Source organism: Jaculus jaculus, chromosome 7, assembly GCF_020740685.1.
Source record: "Jaculus jaculus isolate mJacJac1 chromosome 7, mJacJac1.mat.Y.cur, whole genome shotgun sequence".
NCBI lineage: Eukaryota > Metazoa > Chordata > Mammalia > Rodentia > Dipodidae > Jaculus > Jaculus jaculus.
Genome location: NC_059108.1, coordinates 152917028 through 152932076, shown reverse-complemented (window position 1 = coordinate 152932076; position 15049 = coordinate 152917028). Strand labels below are relative to the sequence as shown.

Genomic DNA, 15049 nt, shown 5'->3' with positions numbered 1-15049 from the left:
TGGGGTTAAAGGCATGCACCACCACGTCCACAGAGACTTGTACTTGAGGGGTGAGTAACTTGAATAAAGTGAACAAGAACAAAACAAGTTATTCTAGATCCCTGTCTAGTGACAAAGTCAGTGAAGTAATTTTTAAACTCTGACAGACATTCTTCTTAACAGGGTGAATGTGCTCATTGGCTGGTCCAGTAGGAATTCTACTGTGACAACTGGTGGCCGTTCCTGCCTAACTTCCTTACAGCGTGCTCCTGGCGGATCTGCCCGCGGTCTCGAAGCACACGCGGGAGCAGAGCGCCTGTTGTGCTCTGCCACCTCTCCCAGGAAGGTAGTGAGTGCGGGCGGTGGCCCTAGTATGAGCGTTCTCTGCCCTGTGCCCTGCCTGACTCCAGCCTGTGCTTTCCCCGCCTACTTTCCAGCAGGATGGCACGGCTTCCCTTCTGTGTGTGGAACGAGCTGCTGTGTTCTGGCCTTTGCCACCTTGGCCCTTGCTCCTGCCTTCATGTGGGAGTCCTCTTGAGCATCTGTGTGGCTTACTGCCCTCACTTGATTTTCTTTGCTTAAATGCCAGTTTCTTGTGAGGCTTATCATGCCATGTTTTAAATTCCATTCCTTCCCCTACCCTCACTGGGAAGTCACTGGTCCCCTTCTCCTTTGCTCTGATCACCCTTGGACATGACATTTTAATTTGTAAAAAAATTATGTTTTTTTTTTTGTTGTTGTTGTTTCGAGGTAGGGGTTCACTCTAGCCCAGGCTGATTGGAATTCACTATGTTGTCTCAAGGTGGCCTGAAACTCACGGTGATCTTCTGACCTTTGCCTCCTAAGTGCTGGGATTAAAGGCGTGTGCCACCTTGTCTGGCTTAATGGCTTAATTGGCTTTTGCTGTTGCTTTATCTAAAAGAGTTCTTGAGCTGGAGGGATGGTTTAATGATTAAGGTGTTTGTAAAGCCAAAGGACCGAGGTTCAATTCCCCAGGGCCCACATTAGCTAGATGCACAAGGGTGGTACATGCATATGGAGTTCGTTTGTAGGGCTGGAAGCCCTGGAGCACCCATTCTCTCTCTCTCTTTCTCTCTCTGTCTCTCTTCCTCTTCTCTCTGTCAGATAAACAAATAAAAATAAAACAGTTCTTTGTTGAGCAAAGAAATTAATGAAGTAGAAAATAACCAACTAACATAAATATAATGTAACAATAGTAATAGCATTTTTAATTTTAAACTTTAAAGTGATCCAAAACATGGTAAGAATATTTATTTTATCAAAAAATTGCAAACCATTCATTCTAGTTTTGTTATCCAATTACTAACATTTACGTTAAAAGAGAATAGTGTCTACTTCTATCTACTTTTTAGGAATAGAATTTAATCCATTATAAACCTCTTCCTACCTTGATGTAATTTGTGATAATAACATTATAGAATCATATTTTTTAAATGAAGCTTTTCATGTTATTTGTTTATTTATTTCAGAGAGACAGGCATACAGACAGAATGGCATGTTAGAGCTTCTAGCTACTGCAAATGAATTCCACACCTATGAGCCACCTTGTGCAACTGGCTTGTGTGGGTACTGGGGAATCAAACTTAGATCCTTAGGCTTTTCAAGCAAGTGCCTTAACTGCTAAGCCATTTTTCCAGGCCTACTATTGTATTTTGAATACAAATTGGTACATGTTAACTAAAAATGTAAATACTGTTAAGTGTTAAGATCTAGATCAAAAAATTTTATTCATTTGTTTTTTTATGTGAAAAGCCAATAAGCTATTTTTTCCTTTTTTTTTTCCAATAAACTTTTATTTAATAGATTTCCCATGTGCTTCCTTCATTGTCCATCGTGGTCCCCTTAGTTCTGCTCAGTCTTTGCAAAAACTGATCCAGTTGAACAATGAATTGGACATATACCATAATTTCCTGAGTCTCCCTCTGGTTGAATGACAAAGTTTCTGAGACCTCTGACATTTAATTCCTAGAAGCAATTTACTTTAGGTCTGATGTAGGACAGCTGATGTGTCTGCTTCTTAACTGCTGCCACCCTACACTTCTTAATGTAAACATGTTCAGGTCCATTCATTCCTAAGCTATCACATCCAGGAAAACTACAGTTCTTTAGGATATGCCAACACCTATGGATAAAAAGAAAGATTAGCAAGTAGCACTTTATTAATTGCTTTGTGGTTCCTTCACACAGGCTCAAGAAGTCCTTTGAGTTAAGGAAAACCACAGTTACCATATGAGGCGTTTCCAACGACATGTGGCTACTGGAAAAGCCCCATTGGGATAGACCTCAGTATCTTTTTTATTTTTAAAAAATTTTTTATTTTAATTTTGAGGAGGGGAGAAAGAGAAAGAGTTGGCATGGCAGGGCCTCAGCCATTGCCATTGAACTCAAAATGTTTGTGCCACTGAGTGGGCATGTGCGACCTGTGCTTGCCTCACCTTTGGGCATCTGGCTTACGTGGGAATTGGAGAGTTGGACATGAGTTCTTAGGCTTCACAGGCAGTGCCTTAACTGCTAAGCCATCTCTCCACGCCAAAGATCATTTGATCAGGTGTTCGGAGTATTATTTATATTTTGGTTGAAATGTGACTTAAAATGCATGTTCCAAAACTTACTACAGTTAGACTTACACTTTGCCTCATCCAAGTCCTGTTGGTACCTTAGAATTCTGCTTGACTTGCTGCACCCATGCCATGCATCCCATCTCCCCGTGCTCACGCCACACCCCCATCTGCCTCCCCATACACCACGCTGTCAACCGCCACCCCGGGCTCACACCACGCTGTCATACATTTCCCCTGGTTCGCACCATGCTATCAGCTGCCTAACCCGTGCTCACACCATACCTCATCTGCCTCCCCATACACCATGCTGTCATCCGCCTCCCCGTGCTCACACCACGCTGTCATACGTTCCCCCTGTTCATACCATGCTGTCATCCACCTTGCCGTGCTCACACCATACCATCTACCTCCCCATACACCATGCTGCCAACCGCCTCCCTGTGCTCACACCACGCTGTCATACATTTCCCTGTGTTCATACCATGCTGTCATCGCCTCCCGTGCTCACACCATACCCCCATCTGCCTCCCCATACACCACGCTGTCATCCGCCTCCCCGTGCTCACACCACGCTGTCATCTGCCTCCCCATGTTCACACCACGCTGTCATCCGCCTCCCCGTGCTCACAACCACGCTGTCATCCGCCTCCCCATGCTCACACCATGTTGTCATCCACCTCCCCTTGCTCACACCCCACTGTCATCCTCCTCCCCATGCTCACACCATGTTGTCATCCGCCTCCCCATGTTCACACCACGCTGTCATCCGCCTCCCCGTGCTCACAACCACGCTGTCATCCGCCTCCCCGTGCTCACACCACACTGTCATCCACCTCCCCATGTTCACACCATGCTGTCATCCACCTCCCTGTGCTCGCAGCACACTGTCATCCACCTTCCATTCTCATACCACACTGTCACCCACCTCCCCTCGCTCATGCCACGTTGTCATCCACCTCCTCATGCCCACACCATGTTGTCGTCCACCTCCCCTTGCTCACACCACGCTGTCATCTACCTCCCCATTCTCACACCATGTTGTCATCCACCGCCCCTTGCTCACACCCCGCTGTCATCCTCCTCCCCGTGCTCACACCCCGCTGTCATCCTCCTCCCCGTGCTCACATCATGTTGTCATCCACCTCCCCTTGCTCACAACCCGCTGTCATCCTCCTCCCCGTGCTCACACCCCGCTGTCATCCTCCTCCCCGTGCTCACACCCCGCTGTCATCCTCCTCCCCGTGCTCACACCATGTTGTCATCCACCTCCCCTTGCTCACACCCCGCTGTCATCCTCCTCCCCGTGCTCACACCCCGCTGTCATCCTCCTCCCCTTGCTCACACCCCGCTGTCATCCTCCTCCCCGTGCTCACACCCCGCTGTCATCCTCCTCCCCGTGCTCACACCATGTTGTCATCCACCTCCCCTTGCTCACACCCCGCTGTCATCCTCCTCCCCTTGCTCACACCCAGCTGTCATCCTCCTCCCCTTGCTCACACCCCGCTGTCATCCTCCTCCCCGTGCTCACACCCCGCTGTCATCCTCCTCCCCGTGCTCACACCCCACTGTCATCCTCCTCCCCTTGCTCACACCCCGCTGTCATCCTCCTCCCCTTGCTCACACCCCGCTGTCATCCTCCTCCCCTTGCTCACACCCCGCTGTCATCCTCCTCCCCGTGCTCACACCATGTTGTCATCCTCCTCCCCTTGCTCACACCCCGCTGTCATCCTCCTCCCCTTGCTCACACCCCGCTGTCATCCTCATCCCCTTGCTCACACCCTGCTGTCATCCTCCTCCCCTTGCTCACACCATGTTGTCATCCTCCTCCCCTTGCTCACACCCCGCTGTCATCCTCCTCCCCATGCTCACACCATGTTGTCATCTACCTCCCCTTGCTCACACCCCGCTGTCATCCTCCACCCCGTGCTCACACCATGTTGTCATCTACCTCCCCTTGCTCACACCATGTTGTCATCTACCTCCCCTTGCTCACACCATGTTGTCATCTACCTCCCCTTGCTCACACCATGTTGTCATCCTCCTCCCCTTGCTCACACCCCGCTGTCATCCTCCTCCCCATGCTCACACCATGTTGTCATCCACCTCCCCTTGCTCACACCCCACTGTCATCCTCCTCCCCATGCTCACACCATGTTGTCATCCACCTCCCCTTGCTCCCACCACCCTGTTAGCAGTGTCCTCGTGCTTCCCCCGGCTCAGCCATGCTGGCCCCTTGCTCTTCCTTGCTGCCGGACCTATCTTAAAGTCCTTCCCAATGAGCTTGGCTGCTCTGTTTAATAGTGCATGTTGCCCTCTGCCCTTCCTCTCCCTGTCTTTGGTCCCTTTTTCTTAAAAAAAAAATGGCAACTATGTTCACTGATTTGCATTTTAGGTTTGTTTTTATCTGTTCTTTGTTAGAGTGTGTCAAAAGGATGGAATGTTTCTAGAACTGCAGTTGACACAGGGCACGAAATCAATAAACATCTGTAGAGTAAATGGATGAACAAGTCATGTCATAACTGTTCTTCATACATTTACATAATTCACAGTTAATGTTTGTTTCTGTCATAACTGGTGGGATTATGTAATAAGTGTGTTTGTAAATTACCATGTTTTTGTTTTCTTGGGACAGGATCACATTAGCTAGTCTAGGCTGGCTTTGAACTCAAGATCCTCCTGAGTTCTTGGACTATGGATGTGCTCCACCACACTGTAGCTCTTGGTGTTTATGCACCGGGGAGGCAAAGGTAGGAGGATCTCTGAGTTCGAGGCCAGCCTGAGACTACATATTGAATTCCAGGTTGACCTGGGCTAGAGCGAGATTCTGCCTTGCAGAAACAACAGCAAAATAGTGCTGCTATGAACTTGTGTATGCAAATAATCTCTTTAACACTGTGAACACTGCTTTTGAGGTGCTTAAAAGAACACATGTATCAATTATCAGTTACATTTTCTGAATATTCCTCTGCCCTTATTTCCGGAGTGTTTACTTTTTTAGCAGTGTATTTTTCCTTTACATGGTTTATTCTGATAAACTTTGTAGTTTGGTATAAGCTGTGGAAGTGTAGGTGGTAAGCTTTTTATACATGACAAGACCCTGGAAAACTGCATATCAAAAAGTTGAGCCAACAAGCTCCCTGAGAGAACAAGCTGCTGCTCATTGTTGCATCCCAGCTATCTGGAACTGAGTGACCTAAATTACAGAGAGTCCCAGATAGGGTTGTATTGCGAAGTCAAGAGGAAGAGAGTGTTAAAAGAAAATATGCATACTAGTGTTGAGCAGGGAAACGGGAGATGATCTAGGTGGAAGTTGTATTTGGGGCTGTGGAGGTCACTGGTGACCTTAGCAAGAGTTGTGAGGAAGAGTCATGCAGGTAGAGTCAGTCCAGATGGAATGAAGTGAGTGAGGAGAAAAGAAATGCAAGTACAGGTGGTTATGGAGACATTTGGCATTGAAAGAGGGGATTAAAAACACTTCTGCTTTTTTGAAGAGGAAAGCCTTGAGCATATTTGGAAGCTAATGGGCAGGATGCGGTGGAGAGACAGTGAGTGTGAACAAAGGGTTGATCGTAGTGTTAGTCTTGAGAAGGGGGGATGGAATGTGAGGTGAAGGGAAAGGACTTGAGGCTTGGTTAGAGGAGAATAGTCTCATTGCATGGTGCCAAGAGAAAGCCACGGCTAAATACGAGTTTGGGCTTGAAGTGGGTCTAAGTGGTTTGTAGATTTGAGTCTTGGAAAGATACAGGATTTTCTAAAACCTCTATATTCTTTTCAAAGTAGTTTATTGTGTCATCTGTTGAGAATTGTGAGTTAGGGAGGGGAATTACAGTTTTGAGGAAAAATAATCAGGCTTGACATGGTCACATACAGAGTGGTAGCTGAGCTTTTAAAAGAAGTGGTGGTATTCACTGCACTTTACTCTGGTGTAGTAAGCAGAAGGTTTTTCATCAGGTACTTGTATAAAATAGTCAGTGACATGCTGCTATTTGTAGAAATGTATTGAATGCCCACAAAGTATCATGTATTGTGAAGAAGGTAGTTCCTGTATCCGGGGAGCTTGTAAACATAGAACATTTTTCATGTTTAATAATAGATAGAGGGCTGGAGAGATGGCTCAGTGGTTAAGGCATTTGCCTGGGTTAGATTCCCCAGGATCCACGTAAAGCCGGATGCACAAAGTGGCACATGTGTCTGGAACAGCTAGAGGTCCTGGTGCGTCCATTCTCTGTGTGTGTGTGTCTTTCTCTGTGTCTCTCTCTGGTTGCAAATAAGCAAATAAAGTATTAATAAAAAGAGAGATGCCACTTCAGAAGTCATATCTGATGGACAAAGAGATACATCATTGGGAATGGGAAAGATTTCAGAAGCGTATGCATAGGGTTGTGTGGGAGATAAGGCTAGTACAAAGAGTAGAGATAAGCACATTAATTCTATGTGCTATGAAACATGTGAGGGAAGTTTATGACTTTAAAGGAAATTTCATAGAACTACACAACCTCTAAAGGAGCTTACGCTGACCTATTTTAGGGCGACAGTATGAGGAGTCTGTCAGTTATCTAGTATGTAATCAAGTTTAACTGCACTGTCACTCCCCGGGTGAGGATGATGAATTCCTAGAGCTCATTAATGTAAGTGTCATTGTTGTGATTCATTCAAGCTTGTTTCCTCTCTTCAGCAGATGAAAAAAAAATACACCAAATTTGAATCCAGGACTTGAGAAAATGCCAGTTGTCTAAATACAGTACCGTATTGTGATAAATATAGCCATTAAAATTTCAAAATCTATTCATAAAACTTTATTTTAATATTCATAGCAAAACTTTTTTGGAATGTTATCTGAAAAACAGAGGACCATTTTATCATCAGAGCTGACTATTAATTAGGGTATTGTTTCAGAAATAAAAGTTGATCTGCCACTGGAATTCTATTTGAATATGTATCGTTCCAAGCTTGCTTTGTGTATTTAAAAACTTTAGTACCATAATTACTCTGTTTACAATTAAATTTTGGTGAATATGCTAATAGAGACTATGCCAGTGAATGATTTCAGCAAAGGGCAGTGTTGATTTGCATCCTGATGTGCTTCCCCGTGCATCTGCATTTCATTTAGAAAAAGGCACAGAGGTGGTCAGGTTACACAATGAATTATGTGATGGGATGCCAGCGTCCTTTCTTTGAAACCTCTGTTGCACTGGCTACTATAATAGATTTGAGCCATGTATCCTGAAATTATGCGGAGAGATTAAATTTAGTACAGGGTGACCTTTCCATGTATTCTTTAAGAAGCCTTAATGTGGATATTAGTTTTATTATTAGAAGAAACTTATAAAATGTTCTAAAACAATTGTTTAATTCAAATTAGTGTTTTATGTTCTTTAGAGCACTCATTAACTTATTAAGGCAAGTGCTTGTGGTTGTGTTAGTTTTGTGAGTACATTTTTGCCTTAACAGTTCTCCTTTTCTGAGATTGTCTGAAAAGCAACACGATGGAGAAACTATTCTCAGAAACTAGGAGGCGTCTTCTCTTTCTCCCTCTCCCCCCTTTCTTTTAGATAGTCTTTTTAATTTAATTAAATTAATTAATTTATTTGACAGAGAAAGAGGGGGAGAGAGAATGGGCATACCAGGGCCTCCAGCCACTGCAAACAAACTCCAGACGCATGAGCCCCCTTATGCCCCCCTTGGCTAACGTGGGTCTTGGGGAATGGAACCTGGGTCCTTTGGCTTTGCAGGCAAACAAACGCCTTAACTGCTAAGCCATCCCTCCAGCCCTTATTATTTATTTTTATCTTTTTGAGATAGGGTCTTATAGACCGGACTCACTGTATAGCTGAAAATGACCTTGAACTCCTGATCCTCTTGCCTCTACCTCCTGAGTGTTGGGATTACAGGTATGTGTTACCGTGTCTGGTGTCTTCCTGGAACTCTTTACCAGAAAATAGGAGGAATCTCCAATGCATTGAAAGTCAGAAAGGGATATGGGAGAATGTTAACAAGAACATTCAGGTCTAGACATAGACATCAGACAGAGCTGGCAAAGTAGTGTGCACAGCGCAGTAAGCGGCACACGGCTCTGAGAGGCACACCTGTAACGAGTCTTTGTTGAGAAGAGCATGGCGGGTACTGACAGAAAGGGCTTTAGGGGCTTTGTGATGTCAGGAAGAAGTTCAGTCATTAGGAAACAAAGTTGTTAATGTAGACAAGAGAGTAATTATCAATTTATTTTCTCTCAACTCCACACTTGTTACTTCTCTCACTGTGATGCTTGAGTTAGAGCTTACAAACACTTTCACCTTTTTAGAATTATGTTGGGTTTCATTTTTCCTTTCTTTTTAAAAATGTTTTATTTACTTAGGGAGAGGAAGGAATGGATGCATCAGGGCCTTTTGTCGCTACAAATAAACTCCAGACACATGTGCCACTTTGCGCATCTGGCTTTACGTGGAGACTGGAGAATTGAACTTGGGAGGGCCGACTTTGTAAATAAGCAAGTACCTTTAATTAACTATTGAGCCACTTCTGCTGCTGCCCCTCTCTGTACCTCTCAATAAACAGTCTGTCTGTAGAGATCAAGTCCAGTGTTTGTTTTGTTTTTCTCTTAAACTTTCCTTACACGCAGCCCCTGACATTATTAGGTTTCTTTTCAAAAATATTTTATTTATTTATGTTTGTTTAATTATTTATTTGAGAGAAAGAGAGGGAATGAGAATGGGTATGCCAGGGCCTCTGGCCACTGCAAACAAACTCCAGGTGCATCCATCATGTGCATCTTGCTTATGTGAGCTCTGAGGAATCAAACCTCAGTCCTTAGGCTTTGCTGACAAACACCTTAACTGCTAAGCCATCTCTCCAGCCCAGATGTTAGGTTTCTTAATAAAAGATGGAGTCATTATAGAGAAAGGACTTCTCTTGCTGTTGCAATATCTTGAATTTTTAAAATTTTGACATTTTAATGATTTACTTTTTTTATTTGCAAGGAGAGAGAGAGAGAGAACAACAACAAACCAGAATGGGCGCACCAGGCCTCCAGCCATTGCAGATGCATCTGGTTTCACCTGGGTGGGCCCTGAGGAAATCGGACTCAGGTTGTTAGGCCTCGCAGGCAAGCACCTTAACCCCTGAGCCATCTCTAGTTCCTGAGTGCCCTTTTTTTTTTTTTTTGGTTTGTTTTTCTTTCTTAAGGTGTGGCTGCCAGCTATCCTATATTGCCTGTGATCGTCCTTCACTTTGCTGTGGGCAGCTTCTTGTTCTTCCAGTGAGGACTACAGTGGTGGATATGAGTGGAGCAGCTCCAGCTGCTGACACAGTCTATTTATTAGTAAAGCCTTCCTCTTTTGGAAGCACTGCCTTAGCCTTGGGCATGGTGACTGTGCATTGCATGCCTGGCTCCATGTTACTGTTTTGTTTTGTTTTTCTGAGGTAGGGTCTTGCTTTAGTCCAGGCTGACCTGGAATTCACTCTGTAGCCTCACAGTGGCCTTGAACTCATGGCAGTCCTTCTACCTCTAACTCCTGAGTGCTGGGATTAAAGGCGTGCACTGCCATGCCCACTCTTGCCTCCATATTCTTTTCCTTTCCTTCCCCTTTCCCTTTTCTTTTCTTAATATATAATTTTATTATTGACCACTTCTATGCTTACAGACAAGAAGCCCCTCCCCTCCCCCACTTTCCCCTTCACAGCTCTGCTCTCTATCATATCCCCAACTTCTGTCTGTTAGTCTCTTTTATTTTGATGTCATTGTTTTTTTCTCCTATTAGAGGGTCTTGTGAAGGTATTGCTAGGCACTGAGGTTGTGGATATCGAGGCCAACATCTTTCTGGGCAGTAGCATTGTAAGGAGTCATACCCTTCCTTTGTCTCTTACATTCTTTCTGCCATCTCTTCTGCAATGGACCTGGAGCCTTGGAGGGTGTGATAGAGATGTTTCAGTGCTGGACACTGCTGTCACTTCACTGTGTTGCCTTTTGAATGACCCCCGTGGTCACCGCCATCTGAAAAGAGAAGCTTCTCTAACCGGAAGTGAGAGTAGTGTTGGTGTAAGAATATGAACGCTCAGTGTAGTGCTTGGAGGGCAGGTTGGTGAGCACAATGCACGCACCTAGCCAGACAAGAGCGGGCTTCACCCCAAGGCTCATGACCTCCCCGGCCATGGGCTTTTGATTATGTTTTTCATACCAGGCATGTGTTCCCTCCCATGGAGCAGAGCTCTAGTCCAATTAGAGAGCAGTTGGTTTCCCCCAGAACAGACATGCCACTATTGCACCCATGTGGTCTTTTGGCCTAGTTGGCCAAACTTGAGGCTTCCACTGTCCACTGTTTTCACTGCTGATGACTTCTGTCTCCCATATGGCTGCATGCAGTGCAGCTTTTTCCAGCTTTCAGTTGGCTGGTCTATAAGGAGGAGGTTTTCAGCTCAGTCCCCAGCTTGATTTCTCAGTGACTTTGCTGCCCAGGCATGTGACGTCTTCAGCAATAGGGTCTCACCATGTGTTTCTTGTAGGAAACCAAAGGCGTTGGCAATCGCCTGTAGTGTTTTGGAGGCTACAAGGGCCTCCCTGGCCAGCATCTCACTGGAAGATATCCAATCCCCAGCACTGAAAATTTTCTACTAACAATCTATGGCTTCTGGATGTGCCATTATCCAAAAAAGTAGACTTTCATATATCTTATTTAGACTATCTTGAATTTTGTTTGACCCTCTCCCTTCTTTAACTCAGTGTCTTCCCCTGGCCTCACTTAGGCCATTCCACTCCCTGTACTCGGTTCTTCTACTTACATATATATAAGACCATCCCCTTAAGTCCTTCCCTCTTCTCATTCCATTATAGCCTTTTTCTACCTTACTGGTCTCTGCTACTGATTTTTGGTTCCAGCTCACGCACAAGTCTACACATTTGTACCTAGGATCCACGTATGAGAGAGAGCATGCGACGTTTGGTTTTCTGAGCCTGGGTTATTAGTATAATCCTTTCCAGATCCATCCATTTCCCTGCAAAATTCATAATTTCAGTTTTACTGCCGAATAGAACTCCATTGTGTAAATGTACCACATCTTTATTATCCATTCATCTGTTGAGGGACATCTAGGCTGGTTCCATTTCCTAGCTATTATAAATAGAGCAGCAGTAAACATGGTTGTGCAGGTATCTTTAAAGTAGTGAGAAGAGTCGTTAGGATATATGCCTAGGAGTGCTATAGCTGGATAATATGGCAAATCTACTTTTAGCTGTCTCAAGAACCTCCACAGTGATTTCCGCAATGGCTGTACCAGACTACATTCCCACCAACAGTGTAGAAGGGTTCCCCTTTTTCTGCATCTTCACCAGCATTTATTGTCATTTGTTTGATAGCCATTCTGACAGGGATGATATGGAATCTCAAAGTAGTTTTAATTTGTATTTCTATGATGGCTAAAGAACACTTTATCATATTTATATGCATTCTATTTCTTCTGTTGAAAACTCTGTTTACATCCATACCCTATTTTTTTTTCTATTTTTAAAATTGGGTTGTTTCTTATTCTTTTCTTCTTCTTCTTTTTTTTTTTTTTGTTTTTTTGTTTTTTGAGGTAGGGTCTTACTCTAGCCCAGGCTGACCTGGAATTCACTATGGAGTCTCAGGGTGGCCTCGAACTCATGGCAACCCTCCTACCTCTGCCTCCCGAGTGCTGGGATTAAAGGCGTGCGCCACCATGCCTGGCTTCTTATTCTTTTTTTTTTTTTTTGAGTTCTTTGTATATTCTGGATATTAATCTCCTGCCAGATATATAGCTGGCAAAGATTTTATCCTATTCTGTAGGTTGTCTCTTTGCTCTATTCAGTGTCCCTTGCTGTACAAAATCTTTGTAATTTCATGAGATCCCAGTGGTTGATTAGTGGTTTTATTTCCTGAGCAGTTAGGGTTATATTCACAAAGTCATTACCTATGTGAATATGTTGAAGGGTTTCCCCTACCTTTTCCTCTAGCAGTTTCAGAGTTTCAGGTCTGATATAAAGGTCCCTGATCCACTTGGATTTGGTTCTTGTACACGGAGAAAGACAAGGATCTATTTTCATCCTTCTACATATTCTAGATGTCCAGTTTTCCCAACACCACTTGTTGAAGAGACTGTCTTTTCTCTGATGAATGTTTTTGGTGTTTTTTGTCAAAAGTCAGGTGGCCATAGCTGCCTGGATTAACATCTGGGTCCTCCGTTTTGTTACATTGATCTATATGTCTGTCTTTGTGTCAGTCCCATGCTGTTTTTGTTACCATGGCTTTGTAATATAGCTCAAAATCAGCTATGATGATACTGCCAGCCTTATTTTTGTTGCTCAAAATTGTTTTGGCTATTTGAGTTTTTTTTTTTTTTTTTTTTTTTTTTTGTGCTTCCAGATGAATTTTAGGACTTTTTTTTTTCTATTTCAGAATGCCATTGGAATTTTATTTTATTTTATTTTATTTTTTTAAATTTTTTTTTTATTTGTTTATTTGAGAGTGACAGGCATAGAGAGAAAGAGGCAGATAGAGAGAGAGAGAGAGAATGGGCGCGCCAGGGCTTCCAGCCTCTGCAAACGAACTCCAGACGCGTGCGCACCCTTGTGCATCTGGCTAACGTGGGACCTGGGGAACCGAGCCTCGAACCGGGGTCCTTAGGCTTCACAGGCAAGCGCTTAACCGCTAAGCCATCTCTCCAGCCCAACCATTGGAATTTTAATGGGGACTGCATGAAATGTGTAGGTTGCTTTTGGTAAGATTGACATTTTCACAATATTGGTTCTTCCAATGCAAGAATATGGGATGCCTTTCCGTTTCCTAGTGTCTTCTGCACTTTCTTGCTTTAAAGTTCTCATTGCAGAGATCCTTCACTTCCTTGGTTAGGTTTCCAAGGTACTTTATTTATTTATTTATTTTGAAGCAATTGTGAATGGGAGAGATTCCCTGATCTCATCCTCCCCATGTTTGTTGTTAGTATGTAGGACATCTACTGATTTCTGTGTATTTTGTATCCTGCTATGTTGCTGAAAGTGTTTATCAGCTCTTAACAGTTTGCTTGTAGAGTTTTTAGGGTCTTTTATGTATAGAATCATATCATCTGTAAATAATGATAATTTGATCTCTTCCTTTCCAATTTGTATCCCCCCTCTTTTTTTGTATTTTTTCTTGAGGTAGGGTCTCACTCTGGCCCAGGCTGACCTGGAATTCACTGTGTAGTCTCAGGGTGGCCTCGAATTCATGGCAGTTCTCCTACCTCTGCTTCCCGAGTGCTGGGATTAAAGGCGTGCACCACCACGCCCGGCTCCAATTTGTATCCTTTTTATGAGTGTCTCTTGCCTTATTGCTATAACTAAGACTTCTAGTACTATATTAAATAAAAGTGGGGGTAGTGGACACCCTTGTCTTATTCCTGAATTTATTGGAAAAGCTTTAAGTTTTCCCCATTTAGTATTATGTTGGCTATAGGTTTGTCATAAATAGCTTTTATTATGTTGAGATATGTTCCTTCTGTTCCCAGTTTCTTGAGGACTTTTACCATGAAAGGGTGTTGGATTTTGTCAGAAGCCTTTCTGCATCCCTTGAGATGATCATGTGATTTTTGTCCTTTAGTCCGTTTATATAGTGTATTACATTTAGTGATTTGCATATATTGAACAATCCCTGCATCTCTGGGATAAAGCCTACGTGTGAATGATCTCTTTTGATATATTCTTGTATTCTGTTTGCTGATATTTTGTTGAGAATTTTTACATCTAGGTTCATGGGGGAAAGTAGTCTGTAATTTTCTTTTTTTGTTCTGTCTTTGCCTGGTTTTGGTATCAGGGTGATGTTGGCTTTGTAGAAGGAGTTTGGTAGTATTCCTTCCCTTTCAATTTTATGGAAAAGTTTGACAAGCACTGGTGTTAGTTCTTCCATGAAGGTCTGGTAAAAATTCACCCGTGAGTCCTTCTAGGCTGAGCGCTTTCAGTTGGGAGACTGTATGACAGCCTGGGTCTCTGTACTTGTCACGGGTCTGTTTAAACGGTTTATCTCATCTTGATTTAACTTTGGTAGGTCATATAAATCAAGGAAATCAGCCATTTCTTTCAGATTTTCAAACTTAAAGATGTATATATTCTTAAAGTATGTCCTTATGGTTTTCTGCATTTCTTTGTTATCTGTTGTAATAGTGCCTTTTTATTTCTAATTTTATTAATTTTTCTCTCTTCTGTCTCTCTCCTGGTCAGATTAGCTAAGGGTTTATTAATCTTGTTTATCCTTTCAAAGAACCAACTCTTTGTTTCATTGATTTTTAGAATTGCTTTTTTTGGTTTCTATTTCATTAATTTCTGCCCCAATCTTTATCATTTCTTCCCACTTACTGATTTTTGGTTTGCCTTGTTCTTCTTTCTCTAAGGCCTTCAGGGGAAGTATTAAAGTCTTTACTTGAACTCTCTAATTTCTTAATGTAGGCACTTAGAGCTATAATTTTCCCTCTTATGACTGCCTTCATTGTGTCCCACAGGTTTTGGT

At 43.4% G+C, this 15049-nt stretch overlaps 1 protein-coding gene and 1 non-coding gene across 4 annotated transcripts in view; one reads left to right on the top strand and one right to left on the bottom strand.

Annotated features, from left to right (window-relative positions):
- Vrk1 (VRK serine/threonine kinase 1) overlaps nucleotides 1–15049 on the top strand; it is a 116753-nt gene that overhangs the window by 21648 nt on the left and 80056 nt on the right. The window contains exon 1 of one of the 3 annotated variants that reach the window (XM_045155470.1): nucleotides 310–325. The exons of the other annotated variants lie outside the window; for them this stretch is intronic. The gene's annotated coding sequence lies outside the window, so the exon portion shown is untranslated. Of the gene's footprint in view, nucleotides 1–309; nucleotides 326–15049 lie in introns of those variants that run through there. 3 annotated transcript variants of the gene reach the window in all.
- LOC123462631 lies at nucleotides 2162–2288 on the bottom strand. Its single transcript, XR_006638417.1, has one exon. It is a non-coding gene; the product is annotated as a small nucleolar RNA SNORA18 (small nucleolar RNA).